The sequence below is a fragment of the Pelodiscus sinensis genome, chromosome 11, assembly GCF_052426305.1.
Source record: "Pelodiscus sinensis isolate ZL-2025 chromosome 11, ASM5242630v1, whole genome shotgun sequence".
Lineage (NCBI taxonomy): Eukaryota > Metazoa > Chordata > Testudines > Trionychidae > Pelodiscus > Pelodiscus sinensis.
The window spans coordinates 42,170,600-42,196,193 of NC_143062.1; the positions used below are offsets into that span (position 1 = coordinate 42,170,600).

Sequence of the window (25,594 nt, forward strand, 5' to 3'; positions counted from 1 at the left end):
TAAGTTATTCAGTTTGAGGTTCTCAAACGTATTGTAGTTGAAGAGGCCATCCGATCAGCACCTCTTTACTTGTCGTTGTTTAGCTGAATCATTATGCACATCAGTTTTGGTGAATTAAAAATAGTTGTACTATAAACAAAATATTGCACAAGGGGGACAGTAATTCTTTTTTTGGAGGGGTGGGGGGATATTTGCAGCATTTTTCAAACTAAGCTCCCTTCCCACTCCAAAACAAAAACCATAAAGATATTACATAATGAAGGCAAATGCCAGCCTGGATCTTTTAGACTTAACTTTAACTTGGTTAGATTTGAAAGAAAATATAGTGTATTACTCCATTGCTGGATCTTGCAGTTTAAATAAATAAATAAAATAAAAATGCTACTTGTGAGTGTGTGGTTTTGATTTTTCAGTGCTTCCAGGAAGCCTTGCAGTTAATAATTAAAACCAAAATGTTAAGTTAATATATTCAGTTGTGAAACTAAAGTTGTCTCTAACAAAAATCAATCCATCAAATTTCTGAAACTGCCTATAAAAAAAAAGTCTGCTTTCTAGGTACTGAAATGGAGTTTTCCCCCTTGTGGTTTTGGTTTCTAATCATATTTATCCCTTTTAGGTTTTTTAAGTCAGGGAAGTTGGCCCCGATCCTGCAAACACTTTTTATACCCACAAGCAACTTTCTGCGGGTGAGAAGTCTCACTGTGAGATGCCACTCATCTGTGTAAAGTTACTCAAGGGAGCCAGGGTGTGTGGGAAGGGAGGGCCTTTGTCTCTCTTGGCTTCTGTACAATGCCACATATGCTCTAGTACTATAAAATACTACTGTTTAATTAGTGTGTAATCTTCCTTCCCTTGCCTTTCAATTTCATTGTCTGATTTATATTATTGATTTGAATTTAGCTTTACAATCATCACTCCCAATTACGGCCCTTATGCATCTAGCTTTTATGGATACCATTGGTGGTCTCCTTGAAGGAACTAGCTACCTGGGTGTATTAAGAGAGTAGGGCAAAATCCTACTGTGAGCTCTATAGCAAAGCTTACGTTGACTTCAGCGGGAGCAGACTCCGGGCCAGTGTGATTTGGGAGGTCCTGATGAAAATTATGCTGAAATCAATGGGAGGCTTTCTGCTGATGCATTGGATTGGGTGTCAGTATGCATTTAGGATCATTGCCACCCCTCCCCAAACCTGTCCTGCTTTTATAAATTACAGTAAAAATGTCTTCAGCCAAGATCTCTCAGACATTTCCTGTGTTATCCCTGTCTCACTAATGGATAAACTGAGGCACAGAGTGGCTAAGTCCAATAATGTCTACTAAAATTCCAATCCTGCAAATACTTATGCTTGTTAACTTTTTACTCGTGGCGGCGGTGCTCTGGAAATCAATGAAACTACCCACATACTAACCTGTCTAAATGTTTGCAGAGTAGGGGCCTAAATTTGCATGTCAAAGTTTTGGAGTCCTTCCGCAGCTCAAACTTCTGAGTTTTTTTTTTTTTTAAAGTAGACTTAAACCCAAGATCACATGTCCAGGCAAGCGATTCTCTAATGGAGCTGAAATCATCATCTTTGCTCCCAGCCCTGTGTTCAAGTTGTTAGACCCAGGCTCGCCTCTCTTGAGCAAACACTAGTTTAGGGTTGTTTGGGCGTTTTATATCATGGGTACTGAATGTTTCCACAGGTATTTAGAAAAATCAGTAAATGTTACATGGGGTTTTAGACCTCACCAAGGGTACGTCTAGACTACAGGCTTCTGTCGACAGAAGTTTTGTCGACAGATACTGTCGACAAAACTTCTGTCGACAAAGAGCGTCTAGACTACATTGAGTTCTGTCGACAAAGCAAACTGCTTTGTCGACATGGTAGTGTAGACGCAAAGGACAGTTTACATTCAATAACACCTTCTGTTGACAGAAACTCTGTCGACAGAAGGTGTTATGCCTCGTAAAACGAGGTTTACCAGCGTCGACAAAACTGCTGAGTTCTGTCGACGTTATGTCGACAGAACTCAGTAGTAGTGCGGACACAGGTATAGTTTTGTCGACAAAAGTCCACTTTTGTCGACAAAACTCTGTAGTCTAGACACACCCCAAGAGAGAACTTTATTCAGAGTAGCCATTTTCAGCTATTTTGTATTAAATGATAACATGGTCTATATTTGTATGCTTCAAATGTGTTCTGTGTTGCAAAGTGGGTTTGTCTGAAACCTCCAGAAACACAACAGAACTGATAAGTATAAAAATAGATTTAAGGGATCTGATTCAGATAATATCTCCAGCAAAGTGGAATAAAAACCTTTATTCCACTCTAATAGTAAATAGTATGTCAGAGTTCATATATTTTATTTGCAAGGTTTTGATGTTTTACATATCTTAGCCAAGATGAGACCTGCCTATTAAGCTGTAGTATTAGGCCTCTCTTTTTAGGGTCCAATCTAGAAAATCTTTGCTTACACAAGTAAATCCTATTGAAGCCAATGGGACTGCTTGCAAGCACTTACAGGACTTGGACCTTATTCTCTAACATTTTATGTTTTGAACTATGTTAAAATACCCACCAAAGATATGTTTACAAATTCTTCTAATTTTTGCAAATTAGCGAAAAATCAAAACACTTCCTATTTCATCTTGATTCTTAAACATTTTTGTCTTGCTAAAAATGTCATTTTTCAGAGGTGAAAAGGTGAGGTGAAAATTCTGTCTTTGCAAAATTAAATGGTAAATGAGTGAATTGCCTTCTGAAAGGCTTTTGTGAAAATACGATTCTTATTTTTTTTTTTTTTACCCAAGAGAGAAATGGATGGCAAAAAGCTGCACCTGATCCTGGAAATGGCATAATCTGTCATTTTGTTTGGTTTCACAAACATTCCTCAAAGAACCCACCTTTACCAGATGAATTTTTAAAACAAAGTTTTATGCAGCCTTACTATTTCAGATGCCCAAATTCCATTGTTTCTCTTTTATGTTACATTGTCTAGATCAGCAAATGCTTGCGCATTTGTTTGTCCCCACTGAATTAACGTATTAGAAATTACATGTTCTTCTGCACGGCATTTAGCAGATCAACACTTCAATGAAATTATGTTATGCTTTTATTTTATTAAAGGTTTGGGTCAATTGACATGGAATTAATTCTAAACACTGTTAATAACTTGATCTAAATTAATAAACAAATATTTTTCTTTTCTCGTGTACCATATGTTGATGCCAATTATATGAACAGAAAGTGGCAGATTGTCATGTTTCTTAAAGGATTACATAGTGTTTTGCGTAAGAGAGAGTACACAAGATGCAGTGATATATGTTGTAAAAAACACACTTGCATTGTTCTTCTTTCCTACTTTGTAAAGGATACACCTCTGATATTTTTCTTTTACCGTAACCCATTTTTCTTGTTAACGGTGTGTACTTCATGTGAAAAGAGGGCATGAACACCCCAAGTACAAATAAACTACTTTCTGACTTAAGCATGAAAGATGTATCTTCTCTGGGACTGTATCTTTTGGAAAGCAGGGAGAGGGGGACGGCAACATAGATAGAAATCCAGGGGTTACAAATACACACACAAAATGTAACTAAGCAGAGACCTATTCAAGCAAGTCTGGTTTCTGAAACAAAGGACGTGAGTCAGATATTATTCAAAGTGAAACTAAATTGATAGACATCAAGATTAAGAAACTTTATGGTGGAGAACAAAGATGCCTCATCTTCAGGGTTTTTTTTCCCCTCTCCCCCAAACACCACATTGTTCTTGTTGAACTGAAGAGCCTCACGCTGGCTGGTACTGATAAGCAGCAGTCCTGTGACTTTATTGTTTTTATTAACTCTCTCTGAAAGTCATTCACCATTAAACACAATTGAATTCATTTGTTGTTTTATTTATGTTTGTACTTGCTAATGTGGTAACAATGGAAATGTCGCTAGCACTGATCAGCCAATGACGTTGTGGTATCCTCTTTGTTTCCAGGGTAAGAAGAGTGACCTTTTTGGGTGGCTGTAACTGAAGATTGCTTTGCAGAAGCAACTAAAGTAGGTAAATACAAATATCGTTCTTTTTTGCATTATAGTGACCTGCCTGTATATGGACCCGATCCCGCAAAAACCTTAAATATTCCATTCCTTACTTGTGGAAGTAGCCCAATGATTTAAATGGGAATGCTTGTGTGACTAGGGACTGCAGGATTAGTTTCTAACATACAAGGCTCTAGTTTAAGCCCTGTACATCTCCAATTAAGCCAATGGGTTAGACCTTCAATTGAAACTTAGGGCCACCTCCTTTTGGCTCCTGTCCATTTGCCTTTGGGAACATTTGGCCATCAGTCTTGTCCTCAGTCAAAATTTGAACAGTCTTCTCTGTTGGCTGTCTATTGTGCAAGGGGCTCTCCTTACAGCTGGGGATCATGCGCTCTTTTTCTCAAAATGCCCCATCGCTCCCTGCTGGGTGGTGCCAGAATTGCTACAGAATTGCTCCTAGCCAGCTGAAGACTCCTTAACAATAAGATGAATCCCAAGGAATTGTCAAATTGACATTACATCTGCTTTGACTTGTGCTAATACAGTGTAAGAGCCTAATTTGGCTCTTCATCTGGTTACTTCTTATCCTTGTAAAAGTACACGCTTTTTGGCCTTTTAGGGCATAGTGAAAACAAAACAAAAAAGAAATCAGCTCCCATGAAGCATTTTTATGAGAATCTTTTGCTTCTACTTTAACTTCTTGCCTTTCTTTTTGTTGACTTCTGTAAGTTTAAAGTTAGAAAGCAACATTAACATCACAAAAGTGGTGATTCATAAAATTAACTTGCGGAAGACTGGAGTAACACATGTCAGTGTTTGGTATTGAAGTGGTGTCATCTGACTGAGGTTCATATGGCTGCCTTATAATCACCTTCTTTGAGAAATTAATAGTCGGTTAAGCACCATAGCAACAAGCAACACTGATGTAACCATTAAGCAGTGGCTGCTGTTCGCTGTGATGTCAGTGCTGTTCTCTTGGCCTTCTCTGAATATAAAATGGTTTCATTTTAAATTTAGAATTTTACAGAATGATTAAATATGTCAAAGAATTACAGCTATTTTTATTTAATTATTTCTTTTAAAAATACATGTTAAGGGGAAAAAAATCCCAACACACTCTCTTCTGTTTCAAATTAAAATAGATTTATGGATAATGTGTTCTTTAGCTCTTTGTTGCCAAAAAAAAAAAACAAACCCTTACCAGACAGGATGAAATTCATAGCGTTCAAGTGAATACAGGCAGTCCCCGAGTTACGCGGATCCGACTTATGTTGGATCCGCAGTTACGAAAGGGGTTTTTCTCGCCCCGGAGGACGGGAGCGGCGGAACGCCCAGATGCGCCGCGGTCCTGCCGCCCGCGTCCTACGGGGTGAGAAAAGCTGCTCCGCGTCTCCCTGGTCTACTGGGGGGAAGCCCCCCACAGCAGACCAGGGAGACGCGGAGCAAAGCCGTGGAGCACGCGGGCAGCGGGATAGCCCAGACGCGCTGCGACTGTCCTGCTGCCCGCGTCCTCCTAGGCTTTGCTCCCCATCTGCCTGGTCTGCTGGGGGGGGGGGGGTGCGCAGTTAGTGCGCCCCCTCCCCCCCAGCAGACCAGGCTTTTCTCCGGACGCCTGTGGTAGAGCAGCTGGGGCGCTGCCGGTTGGTCCCGCAGCGCCGCTCTGGGCCCTACTGGACCAACCCGGAAGCACCCCAGCTGCTCAGCCCCAGGCGTCCTGATTCAGCCGCTGCTGGTCAGTTTCAGCAGCGGCTGAATCAGGACGCCTGGGGCAGAGCAGCTGGGGTGCTGCTGGGTTGGTCAAGTAGCGCTGAGGAGCGGCGCTACTGGAGCAACCCAGCAGCACCCCGGCTGCTCTGCCCCAGGCGTCCCCAAGTCAGCCGCTGCTGAAACTGACCAGCGCTGACTACAGGAAGCCCAAGGCAGAGTTGCTCTGCCCCGGGCTTCCTGGAATCAGCCGCTGATCAGTTTCAGCAGCAGCTGACTTGGGGACGCCTGGGGTTCTTAAGTTGAATCTGTATGTAAGTCGGAACTGGCGTCCAGATTCAGCCTGTTGAAACTGATCAGCGGCTGATTCCAGGAAGCCAGGGGCAGAGCAACTCTGCCTCGGGCTTCCTGTAGTCAGCCGCTGGACAGTTTCAGCAGCGGCTGAATCTGGATGCCAGTTCCGACTTACATACAGATTCAACTTAAGAACAAACCTACAGTCCCTATCTTGTATGTAACCTGGGGACTGCCTGTATTGCAATTCGTTGCCATTCCTGTGGTTTATCAGCAGCATAGTCTATGCCTTGCCTTGGTATTTAGATATTATTGTTTGTTTAGGGGTGCCTAAGATGTCTTAAGATACTTTTCAGACGTTCGAGATGGGACAGATTCTGCCCTGATAAGCTTATAGTCCAAGGAATATAGCTGTTCTGTTTCTCTCAGGAGAAGACAGTTGCTTATGGTCCTGACAATTTAAAAGGACCTGGGTGTCGCTGTCATTATAGTTCTGCCAAAAAGCATCTTGACTGAAAGATGCATTTGATATGCCCCATGCAGCTTCTAGGGTGGAGTTACTTGGCCTCGGAATCTCCATGGGGTATATCAAAAGTGTCTCAATCCAAAGATGCTGCTGTGGCCTTCCCCAGAGCAGGCAGGTTGTATCTGGAGGAGGAAGGAATTGTGGCTAGTGCAGGTGTAGGGGACCCGAACTGCTGTCAGCGGGGCTGGATTTTCCTTTTGGTTTGATTGAAATTGGCCTGATGCATAATGAAAAATTTTGCACACTGCGATACATCAGACCCCCCCTCCCCCGCGTGCTCTATACTTGTGCGTGAGTTTAGGAGCGCTCTTTGCAGTACTCAGAACTGTTTTAAACTAACCTGAAGTTTATTACCGACATCTGCAAAAGCAAAGATATTTTGTATTCTGTTAGCCAGGACACAACACATGCTTGAGCTTGTCTCCTTGCATGCATCATGCAACACTAAGGAGCTTAGATGAGTCAGAATCATAATGTATAAAGCCAGAAGGGACCATTAGCTCATCTTGTCTGACCTTCTGTATGGCAAATCGAATCCAGTTCCCCCATGTATTAAGGCCAGTAAGTTTGTGTTTTGACTGAAGCACAACTTGTTACACATCTTCCAAAAAGCATCAAGACTTGATTTGAAGATGGTAGGAGACAGAGAATCTACCACTTTTCTTGATACTTCGTTTCCATGACCAGCTACTATACAAAGTGCAGCACCTGATGTTTCCCAAATGCACAGCAGGACACACAACTGAATAGAATGCAAAGTGGGTCTGAAATGCCAAGGCTGGTTTCTACGGCAAATTATGGATCCTCCCCTGCTCCCATTGAAGCCAATGGCATAACTTACATGGTGAATTCAGTGGCAGCAGAAGTAGTCTCTGTCTAGATAACATAAAATAAATACAAAACAGTTGACACCTGGGCTGGCAAGTTGCAAATCGAGTTTTGACGTGGCGGGAATTGAAACGACCAAGATAATAAACCATGGGAAGGGGAGTTCATAATGGAAATGGTAACAGAGTCCTAATTAGAGTATTGCCACTGAAATAAAGACGGGTTAGGAGTTTGGTTGATTGAAATTGAGCTCAGCTGCTTGATTGCTTAATTTCAGGTGAATCCCATCTTCTATGCTAGTAGTTAAAGCGACACAGTGCAATCCTCTTCACTCCTTCAGGAACGTTGGTATGGTCCTCTGCTTCCCAGAAACACACCAGCATGCAAAGTCAGATAAGAGGGCAGGGGTGATGCTGTTGATTTTTTTTTTTTTTTACTTCAGGTATTTCCTGTGTGAGCTCTGTAGAATGTAGATGGAGACAAAAATAACTGATTAGATATTGTAAGAGTTTTGATGGTTAAGCCTTCAGAATTCATGTTTGTATTCTCCTTTATTTAACATTGTTAATCATTATGCCTAATTAAATTGCTGGACAAACCAGAGCCAGCTTTCTTCAAAGTGAAAATCAGAATTAAAATATTGATTTCCCCCTCTCCTCCCCCTTTTTGCAGGAGCATATTTATAGAGAAATATGCTCAATAGTGTTAGTTTTCCTGCAGTGGTCATTTGTTTAAATGTTACATAAAGGCATTTTTGGTAATCAGACAAATTCAGGGGACACTGTAAATCAGGGATGGCTTGCATGCTGCAAAATTGGAAAGTACAAAAATATGTTACTAAAGTTGTACATTATTAATAACAAAAGGTACATGCAGACTTTCAAGATAGCAGAGATAGTACCCTTTAGAAAATCCTTAACGAGAAAAAATCAACACAAAAGGATTTTGCAAACTTACTCTTAGTTTAAAATTTCAACCCTTTATGCATGGCAGAGTTAAATGGTGATTAAATATTGATAACAAAAGTGTAGCTGCACGTAATTCAGGACCCAGTGAGACAATCAACAAATTAATCTTTGGGTCTGAGCTCAGTTCATGCTCCTACATTTTTTCTGCACAGGGCAGAACCAGTAAATGCTGTTCTGCCTTTTTTCTCTCCCCCTAAGTGTGGCATAAAGAGGAGCTAAAAGGTTTCTCTCCCTACTGGATAATACAGTGGGCCACATCATTTTTCTTTCTGGAGAAAAACCCATAGCAGTCCAGATAATTCTTTCCTTGAGTTCCCACCAGCTTGTCTGGCCGGGAAGAGCCACCACTCCCTGAGAGAATGTGTCACCGTGCCATGCCTTTAACGCTCATATTTTTCTCTTCTGCTTTCCCCTGCTGACAACTGCCTACAGAGCTTTCATAAACAGGGCACTATGCAAAAATTAAGGCAGCCTCAAAATATGCTAACTTTTGAGAATGTTTCTTCTTGTTGCTTCAGGTTTGGGAACCTGACGAGCATTAAAAAAACTTGAAAAACAACATTGGTCCTATAGCACCTTAGAGACTAAGGTGCTACAGGACCATTGTTGTTGAAGTTTTTTAGTTATAGACCATCACAGCCCTCTGAGACTGAGCATAGTACATTCATTGCTCTGACCTCATGTCTGGCTCCTGCACTTCATTTACATAATGGCAGCTGTGGCGTTTTTTCAAAAAGCTGCTTTTCGAACAAAATCTGCAGCCGCCATTATGTAAATTAAGCGTGGGAAATTCAAATCCCGGCTTCATTTACAATTTCGAATCATCTAATTTACATGCCTTTATCGAAAAAGTGAAAGATTGTATTAGTACATACAGAATTGTACACTAGTAAACTAAGGTACAGAAGTTAAATGCAACAAATCCAGTGTCAGAGCTGAAAATAGAAACCAGGAGTCCTGATTCCCAGTGATTTTGCTCTAATTGTTATAAAGGCTTCCAGTGAGTCTCACTTGCACACACAATGCTAAGGGTCACCCCTTTAGCGGTTGGTGCCTATGTACACTATAGTGCATGATGTGAAAAGTCAGTGAACGCTGTGTTACAATCTTCCCTTTAATTTTTTTCCACCCATCAAAAGAATAAATTTTATATGCACAAAGGCAAGTGCAGATGTGTACCACCATTCCGGCTGTGAGCACTGTACCAATCATCTGGGCATCTTTTGAATCTCTCCTGAGTGGCTTCCCAAGCACTCAGCTTTCAGGGAATTTTGCTGTGTTGTTGTAGTTATCACAGGAAACTGGCATTTATTACTTCCGGATTTTATTTTCAAATTCACTGCTCACTCACTCTCTGACTTGGGTCAAATAATTTGACTGGTTTGTGTGTCCATCTCTAAAATTGGATGTCATGACCTCCTTGTGCGTGTTACTAGACACATTGTGAGAATGAGTACTAACTAGTAAAGCACTTGAGATCCTCAGATGAATGATGCTATAGAATTCAGAGTTTTTATTTAAATTGCATAATCTATAGTTATAGAAGCTATATTACATCTGCAGGTTGTGGGAAGGACAAACTTAAAGAGTACACTCCTCTGACAACAAAATACTAATGTACAGGCAGTCCCCAGGTTACGTACAAGATAGGGACTGTAGGTTTGTTCTTAAGTTGAATTTGTATGTAAGTCGGAACTGGTACATACTGTAGGGGAAACTCTAGCCAAACATTTCTCCAGAGCTCAGTTTTATTCTCCCACACCTCACTTCCCTCAGTCCTTTATCCTCAAGCTGAGATGTCTGCTGAGAAAAGCCGCTCCGTGTCTCCCTGGTCTGCTGGGGGGGGTGCAGCTAGTGTGGGGTTGCCTCACCCCGTTTGTAAGTAGGGATCCGATGTAAGTCGGATCCATGTAGCCCGGGGACTGCCTGTATATCCATATCTAGTTTCAGAAAGAGTTTTGTCTAGATGTGGGTAAATCTGACTTTTCTGAAGCCATTTGATCAAGAAGATTCATAAAATAAATTGAGGCATCATGGAAGAGTGTTAAATTTGTTTGAACAAATCTCATTAGCATGAGTTCCTGGAATGCTGTATTGAGGACTTCAGAAATGTGCCAGAGGAGTGTTCTCTCTAAACCATGGGTCTCAAACTCCTGACTTGCCTGATTGCTTAATCCAGCCTGGAACTTCCAGCGGGAGACTGGAAGGAGCTGTCTTTTACTAGCTCCGCCTCTTTTCCTGCCGTCGTCCTGCCCTCTTTTCTGGGATGCAGCTTTGGGGAGTCGCAGTGGAGCAAGGGCCTTCACCCAGTGCGCTCCACTTCATGCGCAGTTCCTGCCGCTGCGGGGAGTGTGGGGTGCATTTGCTGTCGCTGCGCTGCACCAGGACCCCCAAAGCTGTGTCCTCAGGGGATGTTGTACCATGGGAGGAGGAGAAGAAATGATGGAGGGAAGGGGCAAGGTGTGGGGACCAGAAACGGCTAGTTCCCTCTGTCTGCTGCATGTCCTGGGCTTGATTGCGCAATTGCTCCAGCTGGGGCTTGGCCAGCTCTTGCTCTAAACTATTATCTGGTGGCATTGATGATCTCAGGAGAACAGTGAAAACATACTTGGTTTAAACTTTTGGCCCTTCCAATATTTATATATCAGTGGCTTTCAACTTTTTTCTCCCTTGTGGATCCCTAAAAATTTCAAATGGAGGTGCCAACTCTTTGGGAAGTGTTGAGACGTACGTAGTGAACCACAGGTTGAAAACTACTGCTATCTATAATGCTTTAAGTGGTCTAGAAGGAAAACCCATCTCTCAGTTTTTAGGTTCTGGTCCTCCTATGTTTTGTTCTTGGGCCAAATCATTCTTGACTTCAGCACAACTTCTCAAGTGAATGAGGTGAGCAGGATTTGGTCAGTTCTTTACTTATACCTACAGTCTTTCTTCCACTTTGCTAATGCATTTGATTGAATCCCCTATCAAGTATCTAACAAGTGGTGGCCTGTATTATCCATGCTTACAATTCACCATCATCCCTTTTCAGATCTGTAAGATTAACCACACAATAAAGCGTCATGACTTGGTGGTTAGCATGTGCCTCTAGATTGAGAAACTGTTATTCTGATCTTTAGCCATACTGTTACTTTTCAGTACCTGTGTTAACACAGCAATGCATATTCTTTGATGGGCTTGTCATCGTTTCAATTTACTTGCGGAGATCAGATCTGGTTGCATGTAGCAAATATCCAGTAAAATGACTGGTGGCCTTTAAGGCTATGATTTAATCACAGGCATTTTTAGTAAAAGTCGTGGACAGGTCATCGGCAAGACAAAAAAAATAATGGCCCGTGACTTGTCCATGATACGTACCACAAATACCCCTGATTAAATCTCGGGAGAGAACCTGAAGGGCCCATGGCACCAGCTGCTTCCACCGAGGGAGAAGCCGCGGTCGGTCAACCATTGCTCCAGCTATCCTGGGGGTGCAGCTGGGAGCCACTGACCCTGTTGGGAGCTTGGCTGGTGCCTTGGGCCAGCTGCCCGGGCCACCCCAGCAGTAACTAGTGCACCTGGCCAAGGAGCCGCAGCTGCTTGTGGCCCTGGGACTACCCACAATGGCTGCGACACGTGTCACGGAGGTCACAGGAAGCCATAGAATACACATGTTCTGTGACCTCCGTGACAGACATGGTACCTTCATCATTTAGTATTACTTGACTGGCCATGTGTGTTTGTGAACCTAATGAAACTAAGTATATTAACTGCAAGATATGGACAAAAGTCTCTTCTGCCATTTAAAAAAATAGTATTAGAGTCCAGGCAATACATTTTTGCTTCTGTGATGAGGTATCCTGCTGGGATAGGTTGGTTTAATCAGGACACCACTGGCTGCAAGAGATAGACAAAATGCAACAGGGAAAAACTAGCTACAGGTCTATATGGTTATAACTATCTCACTCGGGTATGAGAATCCCACGCCCTGAGCAGAGTAGCTATACTGACCTGTTTCCCCCTCCCTGTGTGTGGGCAAAGCTATGCTGATGGGAAAGCTTCTCTTGCTGGTGTAACTGCTGCCTTTTGCGGAAGTGCATTAGCTATACCAATGGGAGAAGGTCTCTTCTCGGCATAGGAATGTTTTCACTTAAGTGCTACAGCGGTGCTGCTGCACCGATGCAGTGTTTTAAGTGTAGACCTGCCCCCCTAGCAAGCCCACTTGACTTGGAAAAGGGAGTGAAAAAGGCCATGGAGGAGTGGGAGGGGCACATTTTTACTCCGTCATCAGAGCTCTTAGACTGTCTTTAATCTGTCATGCCAGTTGTTGCTCTGTGGTTGGACATGGATACTGAACACACTACTTTTGCATAAGTGCTGGAAGTAGCAATGTTGGGAGTACAGCAGTATCCCTGGGCTTGAGTGGCCTCCAGCCTATACAACAGGGGAGGGGAACGTTTTTGAGTCAGGTGCCGCTGACCCACAGAAAAATCAGCCGTGGGGCCACACACAAGTGAGAAGCGGGGGGAAAAAAAAACCCTCACTATGGCCCCCGAATAAGGAGGAGAAAGACACTCTCCACATTCCCCTCACACACCAGAGGCTGGGAGAGAGGGGGGAAAGTGCAAACTAGTCGATTTTGTGTGCTCCATGCCACGGGGTGATAGCGGAGGGACTAGTGCACCAGCACTGGTTCCCCAATGCTAGGGGCAGCCCTGAGCCTCAGGGGCCGGATCTAGGCAAGCCGGGGGCCGCATCTGGTCCCCAAGCCTAAGGTTCCCCAACCTCTGTTATCCAAGGTTGACAGGTTTGTTCAGTAGCTTTCAGCCCTCCCACTATAAATAGTGTTCTAGCACCACTGTCCTTGAGTTAAGTTTTGTGCTGGTATTTGCGATGCCTGGTGAGCCATTCCAGATTGCAGAACTAATTCTTGCCTGCATGCACCCGTATGTGGGATCAGAAGGCAAAACTCTCAAAGAGTTCATGCCCTCCAGAGGGAAGTATGATGCATGCAATTGAGCCAGGGCCAGTAAGGCAGAGGTGGGGAGATTTGACCGGGAAGAGGAAAATGCAAGATAGAGTTGCTTCTCTAGGGCTAACTTAGGAGGCGGGCAGTGGACGGTGGTAGAACAATACATTTAATGCCTATATAGTACCAGCTTTGAAAAAAATATATTTTGTGTGCTAGATAAGAGGGCCTGAGCACATTGGCATAGTCCTCTAGTTTAAAGAGCTGGTTTTACATAGCTATGTAGTTTGCTTTTTTATTTTCTCTTGGGGCATAACGGATAGTAAGTTGGAAGCTTGCATTCTGGTTTGGCCTGGAAGGAGTCCCAAGATGGAGTGGGTGGTTCTTATCTCCAAATCCAGGTGTGGGATGAGTCAAGTCTGAAGGCAAGTCTCATATGTACTACAAATAGAGTTATGTTGGAAAGATCCAGTTCTGTTTCTTTTCCTCGCCTATTCAGAACCTAACAGTATGATGTGAATTGTGCTTAAAGTCTTGCTCTTGTCCTTTAACTGTGCCAGGCAACAAACATCTTATCATTGGGTCACGTGGCATAGAAAGATTGGCCCTACACTAGAGCAAATGGGAGGATGGATTTGAATATCCAGCATAGATGTGGCTCATTCCACACCCAAACATGACTCAGTTTACAAGGAAAAGACTAGTTTTACATTTTCAGCTTTGGAGCCTGGCTTCAAGAGTGCAGAGTTGTCCTCTTGTTGCTGTAACGGAAATGAGTGCAGAACCCAGATTTTGTCAGGTTATGACACGTCGACTGGTTGCTTCTGACTAATGCAGTGGCCTGTTGCCTTGCCCCATGCCAGAAGTGTGTCTTCCATGTATATTTATTTTAGCTTATTGTAGCCGTGTTAACATTATAGTGGCAATGTTATAATACCAGGGACTTCAGTGGTCATTACAGCTCCGCCCTCTTCGTTTGCGAGCCAGTAAAGTTAAGGCATTTAAAAAAAAACCAAACCCTCCTTTGGTGCTGCTTGCCTGCCCGGGTTTGTGATTCCCACTTGTGAAGTCGTATTTCTCTCCCATTCATGGCAGGAGTTTGTCACCACATCCAGGATGTTAAATTGTGATGGCTTTCTCACTGTAAAACTGTGAATTGTAATTTGGGAGTGTTTCTCCTCTCCTGCCCATATATTTTTTTCAGTGCATGTTGTATAAATCCTGCGTAATTGCTCAGATAGTCATTTGAGTTTGAGCTCACTGTTTACTTTTTTATTTTGGGAGCACAACCATCTGAACATTTGTAACTAAGGAGCTGATATCCTTTCCATTACTAACATGAATATCATCATTTATAGTTTGGCCTCTATTCTGGCTCTAATTTGATGAGTTTTTATCAGCACTTTTTCAGAAGAAAAAGATGGACTGACTCCCTTTTATGTAAAAAGTCAACTTCCTCCTCCTCCTCACGTTTTCTATATGCCCTTTTGAAAAGGGGTAGAAGATTCCCTGTTTTTAACCTTGCTACTTCAATAATATAAAACTCCATCTGTTGTACACAATTCACAAGAGGTTGAAGGTTAGTTAATGCCACTGATGGGGAAAATGTGTGTGTATAGGCAGAGTAGTTTATAGTGATAGGACAATTCTACCAGTGGAATTTTCAAATGTATGCAGCACTTTAGCTAAAACATATAAAATAAATCAATAAATTAGGCGGTAAGACAATTTTTAGGACCTATTTTGACCCCTTCTCACTTAAAAAGTTCTTTTGGTGTGAACTGCCTTGTGCTTATTCTTACACTGGGGGATTTTGTGGTGTTGCTGCTGTTCTTTAAGTTTGACTCCTGTAAATAGACAGTGTGTTTTTGATTTGGGGGACTTAAAAATATTTGGTGGATTCTGCGGTTTTGAAAAGTATCCAGATATGTTCTTTTGGAAAACATATCTGAAAAATTAATTAGTCCAGAAATTGCAAATTTGTTTTACACTTCAATGAAATCTGGTGGTTGGTGTTCTTTATTTAAAAAAAAAAAAGTGTAGGTGGTTGATTTTTGGAGTAACTTATTAAGAGTGTTTGAACCTCTGAGAGCTCTGGTTTGGAGAACATTATAAGCCCTGTGAGAGGTCTTACAGAAGTACTAAGAATGGTGAGTATGTCTGCAAAGTCGATTATGTGAGACGGAGTAAGACTGACTGAGTTTCCACAAGCCTGCTATTTATCTTCCTTTTAACAGTCTCAAAATAATTTCTCCTCTCAGAGTAAGATTTTAGAGGAAAGGTTTTTTTATATTAATTAGATAAAGTGTTTTGAAGCTAAATGAATTATTCTGATTTCAACAGGTACAACTGAGAGCAGAATCTGGCCTCTTCATTTTTTTTCCCTCTTTTGAAAGGTGGATGGTGAAAAATAACTTGGCCAGGAACTGTTGAATTTATTTTGGTCATTTGTACTTCCAGGCCCAGGGCATGTCTGGAGAATTAATTTTGAAGGTGTGCCGTAAAAGCACTTGAAACTGAGAGCCCCATGAATACTTGGTAGAATTTATAAATACCCCAATAACTCTTACAGAGTTACTCCAATGAAATCACAAATGTTGTAGGCTTATTCTGTGTGCTAGTTTGTAAAGTCTTTTGGTTAAATTTTCTAGCTCAAGCAATTTAGAAATGATCTGTAATCTGGCAATCTTGGGAAATAGGCCATGGCAAATTATGGAATTTTCTGGGCCATGGGTGTTTAGTGTAATGAAGGGCTCTGGGGTGTGCAGATGTGAAGTCTGGGAATGTGGAGCTCCCTCTGAGGCATACGTGTCTCCGCATCCCCTGCCGCTCCCAAGCACTACTTCCCATGGCAATGGCTGTGGCAGGAGAAAAGCCTCTAGACCAGCACTTCACTGTGCTGCCATTCCCGCCAGTTGAGCACACAAATCCGCTTCCTCCTTTCTCTGCCAGGGTCCGAACCACAGGTGTTCCCAGATCAGGGACACCTGTATTATGGAGGTTCCAGAGTACCTCAAAAGCACACAGTATAGTGTTTATTTTAAAAAATGAATAGAGTTGATTCCAGGAGATTACAGTCGTCACGGGTATAGCTGGTGAAGTGTATAAGCTTCTTAAGCCAAGCAGCTTTGGCTTAAAGAATATAGCTTCATGGTAACACTACCTGGAGCTTTAAGCTCTCGTAATAGTGCCTATTCAAAAAAGCCACTAAATGTTCAGGTTACATGCGGATTGCCTGTGACATTGAAGGGTCTGCATTTGTAGATCATCCCTGACAAGCTCTGTGGGCTAATCAGGTGGACTTCTCATTCTCCATATTTAATTATGTGGAACTTTACAGCCTCTTGAACCACTATGCCATAGATGCTATGTACCCTCTTGTGATAATGCCCAACATTGCATCCTGAAATGGACAGTTCTGCTATGTGCCATAATGGATCAGGACTTCAGTTCTGCATTAGGTGCCAGTAGAGCTGGGTCCACTTACCAGGGAATTTGTCCATGGGATTTTAAAATATGGGAATTGGAAACTCGCCAGAGGAACTCTTTGTCCCAGAGCATGTTGTGAAGACCAAGACTATAACAGGGTTCAAAAATGAACTAGATAAATTCATGGAGGATAGCTCCATCAATGGCTAGTAGCCAGAATGGGCAGGGGTGGTATCTCTCGCCTATGTTTGTCAAAAGCTGGGAATGGGTGACCAGGGATAAACTGTTTGATGATTCTTTATTCTGTTCATTCCCTCTGTTTGACCAGTTTTCACTTTTGCCGACTTTTGCATGTCAACAGCACTTCTGTAGCCAAACCTTCCCAGGGTAGACATAGCCTGAGAATTGGCATGTGTCTCTCTAATCACTGCTATTTCCCTTTTCCTAATTCTTCAGCTCTGTTTGACTTTTCCACTCACCAGTACTCTAGTCTGAGTTCATCACCAGACTAGATTCCAGTTGTGATCTCAAGAGTATTAGGCTGAAAAAAGAGAGACATGGATTAGAGTCTCTCTTTCAAAGGAACAAAATTTGTTTGCTTTTCTTTCTGAATATTATCTAAAGGTGTATGCTGTCTGTTTTCAGTTGAAATTCCTAACAATAGAACACATTAGAAATGAATGTTTTTTATTAAACTTCAAAATCCATAGCTTTTCCCATTAGTTTCAATGTTGAATGAAGAAAACGGCAGCGTCCTTAGCAGAGATGTCCACAGACACAGAAAAATTGAAACTTCAAGATATATTTCCTAAATAATATTTATTCATATATTTATCCATCACTTAATGGCATTTGACAGAAAAAGGCTAAAGCTTAATCTTTAACTAAAAACTTTTTATTAACATGACAATTTTGAGGCTATAAATCTGCCTGCTTCAGATTTTTAAATAGCTGAATTATATCTGTATCAGTAGCATTCACTGAAATTTCCACAAGGATTCATTTGGAACAAGAGGAATTTGTTCACTATTATATTGCGTGCTTTGATATGACAAAAACTATTGGTGTGTAAAACTAAAAAACCTCCAACTACCTTTACGTAAGTTGTTTATGATGCTTCAGAGGGAAGGTGGGGTCACATAAACAGCAGGTATGCTGAAAATTCTGTGGCTACTTATTTACACCGTACACAGCTTCTTTGTCTGTTGTGCAAACTCAACATATTTTTCTGTCAACCCTAGAAAAAAGGGTTTTTAATATTCCCATTCTACAATCCACTGTTACCTCAAAAGCTCATAGTAAAAACTCACAAACCTTGGAATGGTAATTGTTCAAACATTTTTGAACAAGAAGGGAGGAAGGCTTCTCTTAGATTCTGTCTTGCTATAAGGAAAGGATGTGATTCCCGTACTCCTATATACATTTGTGTGCTAGTTAGTAGTAGTTCGATTTAAATTTTATTGAAACTATTACACAAAATGTTCTTGATACTCTATATTGTTTAGAGCAAATATTTTATTGCAAAAAGCCACAGAATTTTGCGAAATGAGAAATGGGTCAGTTGTGAACCTGTGAAAGTGAAATTTCAAAATTGTTTCTAACTTTTTCATCGTATTTTGAAATTTCGCCCTGCCCTCCAGTGTGAGCGAAAACTATAAAATGAATTAAATTCAACCGGAGCTGATAATCTAGGATGACATTGAATTTAATAGGTTGTTTTTTAATTCTTCACCATAGATGGGGAGTATATATAATGGTATTAACCAAATTTGAGCCTGATATCCTAAATTAGATGGGTTTAAAAACAAAACACTTGGCACTAGTGCAACTTAGTTAGCTTTAATGACTAGTGATCATTGTCATATTTTAAGGATTCATATAGTAAGGATTGCTCAGTTTATATGAAAGTTTCCAACATCACACTTTATACATCTAAAACATATAGTGAAATTAATATATGGAAATTGTTAATTGTTCAGCATTATGTATTATTTTTCAGTGTCACTTTATGTAAATCACAATACTATAATAGTAATAATTCTTCAATTTTATAATGTGTTACTATATCTGCACTTTAAAAGCAATAATTACATCTGTTTGAAATAGGTAAACATGGATTATTATACCCGTTTTACAGATGAGTAAATTGACGCTGATAGATAAGTGACATGCCCAAGGCCAGCAGAAGCACGATTTATCCTTAGGAATTCTTGGCCATCGGACTGCTTAGTTTATAAAGTCACTTTGCTTCCCATGCAAATATTGCGTTAAAGGATGTGTCAATAATCATGAAGGCAGAAGAATCATATATTCATGATACGTAGGTCAAATACAACATCACCCTTCCATAAGTTGAGATCAGTGCATCAATTTGCAATACCGTCTCTATATATTTTTTAAGTTTTAAAAAGTCCCAAGTAAACATTCTCCCCATTCTCTGGTTTCCCCCAGTCTCCCTCCCCGTGCACATGGCTTGGGAAACCTAGAAACCAGCTGATAAATGTTTTCATTTGAACTTACTAGAACCTGACTTGATAGAGTTTGACACTAAACCCAAATGTTGTAGTTCCCAGTTTGCAGATTTATATTGTGGTTTGGTGTGGCGACATTTGTATCACACTGCTTTAAGAGCCTGTCTTTGAGTATTAATGATAACCTTCCAACTGCATGGGAATATATCTAGACAGAACACAGCCCCTGCACTCTCTGAGAAAAGCAGCTTTTCTGATCACTTCAGCATGAAGCCAGCCCGTTCATACTTTCATCTCTGGAGTATGAATTCTGATAGGCTGGATAGTTTGGAATTCTGATAGTGTGGATAGTTTGGAATTCTGATTAATATAAGTGTCCAGTAGGGATGTTAAGACGTGTGTAAAAAATTATGTCGACTACATGATTAATCGATAAGGGTTAGCATTGCAAGCACTCAGTCCTGACTTGCTCCAGGTATATGCAACAAACCCTGTTGTGGCTCTGAATTTCAAGCCCTTTAAGAGCTGGAGTGTGGGCAGGCTGGCTCAGTCCCACCTTGCGGCAGGTCCCAGCAACTATCCCCGCTGCGGCTCTGCCCACCGGCTCTTAAAGGGCTTGAAATATAGAGCTACAGCGGGGATAGTTGCTGGGACCCAGCGCGAGCTGGGACTGAGCCAGCCTGATTAATAACAGCATAAATGAAACATTGTACTCACAGACTTTATTTAATGGGACTTCTGCATCTTTTTGCACATTTCTTTGAAGTTTACATTATAACTGGCTAAATCCAGCTTCATACGTGCATTCATGCTGTCTTCTGCCAGTCCTGTCCCCATCCCCCTGCAATGTGGTGGTGCAGTAGTATGAGTTGGGGTGTATGAGGGACTCAGGGCGGGGGGGTTGGGTGTATGATGGACTCAGGGTACAAGGTTAGGGTCTGGGGGGGGGTGCAAGAGTGCTATGGCAGGGGACTGGGGATGTGGGGATGCAGGAGTCTAGGTTGGAGTGTATGAGGGGCTCAGGGTTAAGGGGGGTGCAGGACTGTTATGATGCTGCGGCCAGATGGGGTTTGAGCCTCAATTGGGGGCTTTTTGGCCAGGCTTCATTTTAAAATAAAGTAAAATATTATGTCCAACACAAAACAGTTTCAATGTTGTCTTTATTTACAGCAGAGGTGGGGAACCTTTTTTGGGTTGGGGGCCACTGACTCAGAAAAATCAGTTGGGGACCACAAAAGTAAGAAGCGGGAAAAAAAAGCCCCCCAAAAACCTGCAACCTTCAGTGATGTGGCACCCAACTGAAACACCTCACTCCCTTGGTGCTCCAGCCCCATGGTGGTGTTTTTTGGGGGGGTAGGGGCAGGGAGGACTGAGGTTCAAGGCCTCAGGCCAGATTAACTCTTCTGGGGTTCCAGGTTTAGTGGATTTTGTGGACCCCCCTAGGCTCTGGGCTGGGGCCAAAAATGAGGGGTTCATTGTGTGGGACAGGGCTGCCAATGAGTGGGACAGGGATGGGGGTGTAGGATCTGGGCGGAAGGTGGGGTAGAGGAGGGGGTGAGGGTGGGAGGTAGGGTGCAGGAGCAGGCTGGGGATGAAGCATCTGGCCAGAGGGAAGGGACAGGATCAAGGGAGGGCATGAGCAAGGATGGGTGCAGGAGCAGGCTGGAGCAAGTAGGGTGTCTGGCCAAGAGGGAGGGTGCAGGAGCAGGCTGGGGGCAGGGTCTCTGTCAAGGGGAAGGGTGCAGGAGCAGGGTGGGGAGATGAGTAGGTGTCTGGCCAGAGGGGAGGGTGCAGGAGCAAGCTGGGGGCGTTACAGGGTCTCAGTAGGGAATGCGGTGTGTGAGGGGGCTAGAGGTGCAGGGTCTGGGCATGAGGGGCAGGCTCCCAGGCATCACTGGAAAGCCTCCAGGAAGCGCGTCTCTGCGCTGCTTTTCCCCCGGCTGCGGGGAAGGGGAAAGGGAGGTGGCAGCACATGCAGCCGCTTCTTCCCCACCAGATCCAGTGGGGAGGCTTGGAACTTCCTCTTCCTCTCCCCCACAGGAAGCCGGTGCTGGCGCTCCAATCTTACAGGTGGCTGCAAGGCTGGAGTGCCGGCCCGGGCTCCCTGCTGCAGGGAGAGCAAGGGGGTCGCCGAGGTTGAATGACAAAAGAGCCGTATCTGGCTGGAGAGCCATAGGTTGCCGATCCCTGGTGTAGTCTATTGCATTAACTTCATTTAATCGACTACGTTATTACATCCCTAGTGTCCTGCAGAACACTTTCGGCTCAGAGAGGACCGCTGTTGGGCAGAGCTCTTGGCAAACACGTGGCATGCTCCCCTGCTTCACTGTGTGTTTTCATCTCTTGGCCTGTTTGCATGGCGATGCCAGCAATATCCTGTTACTGCCTTTTGGCTCTGAGCTTCCTGATTTGTTTTCAAAAACAGGGAATGCCCTATAACATGTTTAGTAGTGGACATAGGAGCAGCTATTTGTCACAGCCGATCTGATCATGCTGCAATGTTGTGATCAGGGCCTGGTTGCATAGGTCTCACCTAACCTGGGGCATCTGACATGGCCCTGTCACAGCTCAGCAAAGGAGGCGTTTTCTCAGTGAAATTTGCTGCTAAGAAATGCTCTCAGATGGTTAGCTCCTTGTTTTCAACACATTATGAAAAGCTTTTCTCCCCTACTTTGTGCTTCCACATGTCCCTCTACCCCCTCTCAACTGGCTCTTCTTTCATCCTTCTCACCTAATAATAGCAGTCATATCATAAAGGCGTTTCCAGTGTGTTAGTGGGAAGCTCTGCCCAGGAGTGTAGCGCACTTTCCGTGCCAGAAAAGCACACTGGGCAGCATAGCCAGCAGTGACGCCAGGCATCTGCAGTCGCAGGTGCAGCACTGCCCAAATGTCATGTGGTCCGCATCTGTAGCTTGTGCTGTTTTTTTTCAAGCCATTGACTGTTCTGCCCTGGGACAGCAGGTCTGAGTCCCCTCCCACTCAGCATTTTTTTTTCACATGAGTTCCCAGAGGCTGTTGCCACAGGACTGCTAAAGCTTTCTTCTTATAGGGCACGTATGTTGCACCCTGTACCTTCCTGCAGTGGACCTGATCTCTTCCTAGGGCCATAGGTTGTCCAGGTAGACATAAAAGTCCCTCAAGAATGTAACTCCCTGCTCAGCCATTGGCACTGGAGCAGTTTTTGTAGTAGGGGTGCTGAAACCCATTGAACAAAAAGGGAAACCCTGTGTGTGATGGAAGCCATTGCACTCCAACAACTCCTAATCCAGCACATGTGTGCTCAGGTCCCTCGCTCAGAGGCTCTCTAAAGGGCTTGATCCAGAGAGACAGGGACCATGAGGAACTGGGATATGCAGCCTGTTGTGCAGCCTTTTCCTCAAGAAACCAAAAGGAGTGGTGACTTGTTCTGCAGTGAGTGACCCAATCCTTATTGCCATTCAGATTGGGGGCAGGGGTAGAAGGTCTTAAATATGTCTGTATTGGAGGGAGTTGGGGATTAGGAATGTTAGATAGCGTGTAATTGAATAGCTCTGTAAACTCATCACATTTTAACGGTTACACGACTGTTCCGTAGTCCCCTGAGGCAGGCTGGCAGCCAGTGTGCTCCCAGCCCCACTCCCAGGGAGCCTCCTGCCATCCCACACTGCTGCCTCTGATACAGCGACAGCAGCCGAGGGAGGGGGGGGAGAGAGAGAGAGAGATTCTAAAGGTGCATCCATGCCCTCTCTGAGCGGTGGGTGGGGGGAGGGAGACTGCATATTTCCCAAGTGTTTGTATATACTTACACAAATTCTCTTATCTATGTACATTGGGATGCCTTTTGGCCACTGCTGGTGAATTGAGATCTGTGGATGCACCTGGATGAGGTCCAGGTACATCCCTCTGGGAAAGCTTCAGTTTTTCGCAGAATTTTATATATTGGGTTTCCCTTGAGTGTAACTGGAAGCATTAGCAGTGACATGATCCCAGTATGACCTGGACTTTAATGGGCTTGAACTTGGATCTGCTTAAACATTAAGAAAGTAATTCTCTGCACATGCTCAGTATGTACTTTTGGCATGTAGATTCCTTCAGCTGTAAATATTCGTGTGTGTGTGTGTGTGTGTGTGTGTAGCATGTAGATTCCTTCAGCTGTAAATATTCGTGTGTGTGTGTTTGTGTGTGTGTGTGTGTGTGTGTGTGTGTAAGTTAAAATTTTGCATAAAAAGACTAAGTATCTGCCAATAGCCAGGATATATTTCTCTTGATACTTAAGTATAAGTGCCAGGACATGCATACATCAAGAGGACAGTATGCCTCTGAGTGTTTTAAAACCTAGCATTTTGTTTGTTGCTAGAGGCAGACAAAATGGCAAATGTTCCTAACTATTGCAAGAGTTTTCTTTGCTGTTTGCTTCGTGGAGAATGTCAAGTAGTAGAGCATAAGTCTGAGAGTGAGGAGTTTTGAATTATTTTTCTAGTTATGCCACTCGTACGCTGTGTGACTTAACCTGTGGTTCATGAAAACTGAGCTGTTTGGTGCAGATGCTGTCTTTACGTCTATTTGGTGCCAGTAACAGGTGATATATAATGCTCCGCATTTTGTCATTTTTTAACAGGAATTAATACTAAAAACAATAGTAATTCCTGTGGCTTGATAACCCTCTTTGTAGGAAAGCAATCACATTTGCTTTTTTTCTTAGGAGCATTGTGTGGTAACGTTTCCAAAGTGTTTTGAAATCCTTGGAAAAGTGTAATATGTGTAGAATGTTATCTGCTAACAAAAAAATAAAATAAATAAATTTGCAAGGCCCATTTTTTCCCCTACATTGGAAAGTATGTCCTGCTCCTCCCCTTTTGTCTGCCAGGCCACCCTCTTGTGATACCTCTTTACCAAGTTTCTGCTAATTTTGTAGAGCAGATAGGGCTACCTTGGCTCACATTGTGTAGAGGGAGGCATCAAGTGGCCAGCTCCCAGGTCTCTGCTGGTCACGTTGGGCCAGAGCAGAGTGCACTCCACTCCCACCTCAGCCCGGAGTTCCCCTAGTGCGGCGCCCGGCAAGTGCCCTCTTCTGCCCCCCTTTGCTATGTCTCTGCTACGCTTCTCATTCCCCCGCACCTGCCAGATGCGGCAGGGGAAAATTGTCCCCGCTGGGCTTCCATCCAAGGGAAACAGCAAATACCGATCATTTCACATGTCTGGTATTTTCTGTTCTTTTTTACTGGACGGAGCCTGCAAAATACCAGACTATCTGGGTGAATACTGGACACCTGGCAACCCTAACAGCAGGGGTTTTCAAACTATGTGTCACGACCCAGCATGGAATGTCAGACAGTGGGTCTCCTTGCTGCAGAGGGATCAGGTGACCCAGTGGGGGTTCTAAGGCAGCTACCTGCCTGTCCTCACAGACACCCCGGAAACAGCCAGCAGCAGGCCTGGCTCCTAGGTTGGTGAGGGGGGAGGAGAGAGCGCACAGATCTCCACCACTGCTTCTGCCCCGAGTACTAGCTTCACGCTCCCATTGGCTTGGGAACCTGCTGCTGGCTGCTTCTGGGGTACAGCATGGTCTGTGGTGCCAGGAGAGGCAGGCAGCTGCCTTAGCACCCCCACTGCACCTCTGACTGGGAGCTGCTCAAGGTAAGCCCCTCCTGCCCCCGCCCTGACCCCCTCCAAAGCCAGAGCCCCCCTCCTACACTCCAAAGTTCTCATCCTGCACCCCACCCTCCAGTCAAATTATGTTGGGTCGAAGCATCAACAGTTTTCTTGAACTGGGTCATGAGAGAAGTTTGAAAGCCACCATTGTAGAGAGCTTAGCTTTCAAGCAGTTTCCTAAAACCAGCTAGGCAGAAGGGAAGGGCTAATATCTCTTTACCTTACTGCTAACACAACTCTTGAGTGAACAATACAGAAGTTAGTCATCTGCTAGTAGAGTTGTTTCAATGGAATGGTGATAGTACGACCTGGAGTAAAAATTCCAAAAGTAAAACTGTGGCTATTTGGAGAGGTATTGACAGATATACTGATCACCATCTTTTTTTTTTTTTTTTAATATTAATATAACTGTATTTTGGGCTCACCTGTTAAATTGCTAGGTCACCCACCAAGTTGTTACAGAATAGGTCTTTTTGTTAGAGCAAAGTAACCTGGCCTATCTCCTTTACAAACACTTGGGCAGATCTGTGCTTTGGGATTTTCAAGTCCCCCTGTTTCACGTAATAAAGGTATTATAGCTCGTGTGTGATATTTCTGGTTTTTATTTTAAAAGGGCTGTAAATCTTTGTTCTGCGGACCACTGATTTGTTTTAGATTTTCCTTTAAAACATTAATGAGTATTTCAGGTTAGGGAAAAGAGCTACAAAAAATAAGGACATTGTATAAATATATTACAGCTAATGCATGTGTTGTATTGGGTTAACTTGTCTTATAGGAACA

General features: G+C 43.2%; 1 protein-coding gene across 39 annotated transcripts in view; it reads left to right on the forward strand.

Moving 5' to 3' along the window:
* Window positions 1-25,594, forward strand: part of FOXP1 (forkhead box P1) — a 561,728-nt gene that overhangs the window by 234,701 nt on the left and 301,433 nt on the right. For 29 of the 39 annotated variants that reach the window (XM_089781253.1, XM_075938629.2, XM_075938606.2 and 26 more), the window contains one exon: window positions 3,969-4,034. The gene's annotated coding sequence lies outside the window, so the exon portion shown is untranslated. The remainder of the gene's footprint in view (window positions 1-3,968; window positions 4,035-25,594) is intronic. The other 10 variants (XM_075938609.2, XM_075938604.2, XM_089781249.1 and 7 more) reach the window with 1 other exon arrangement.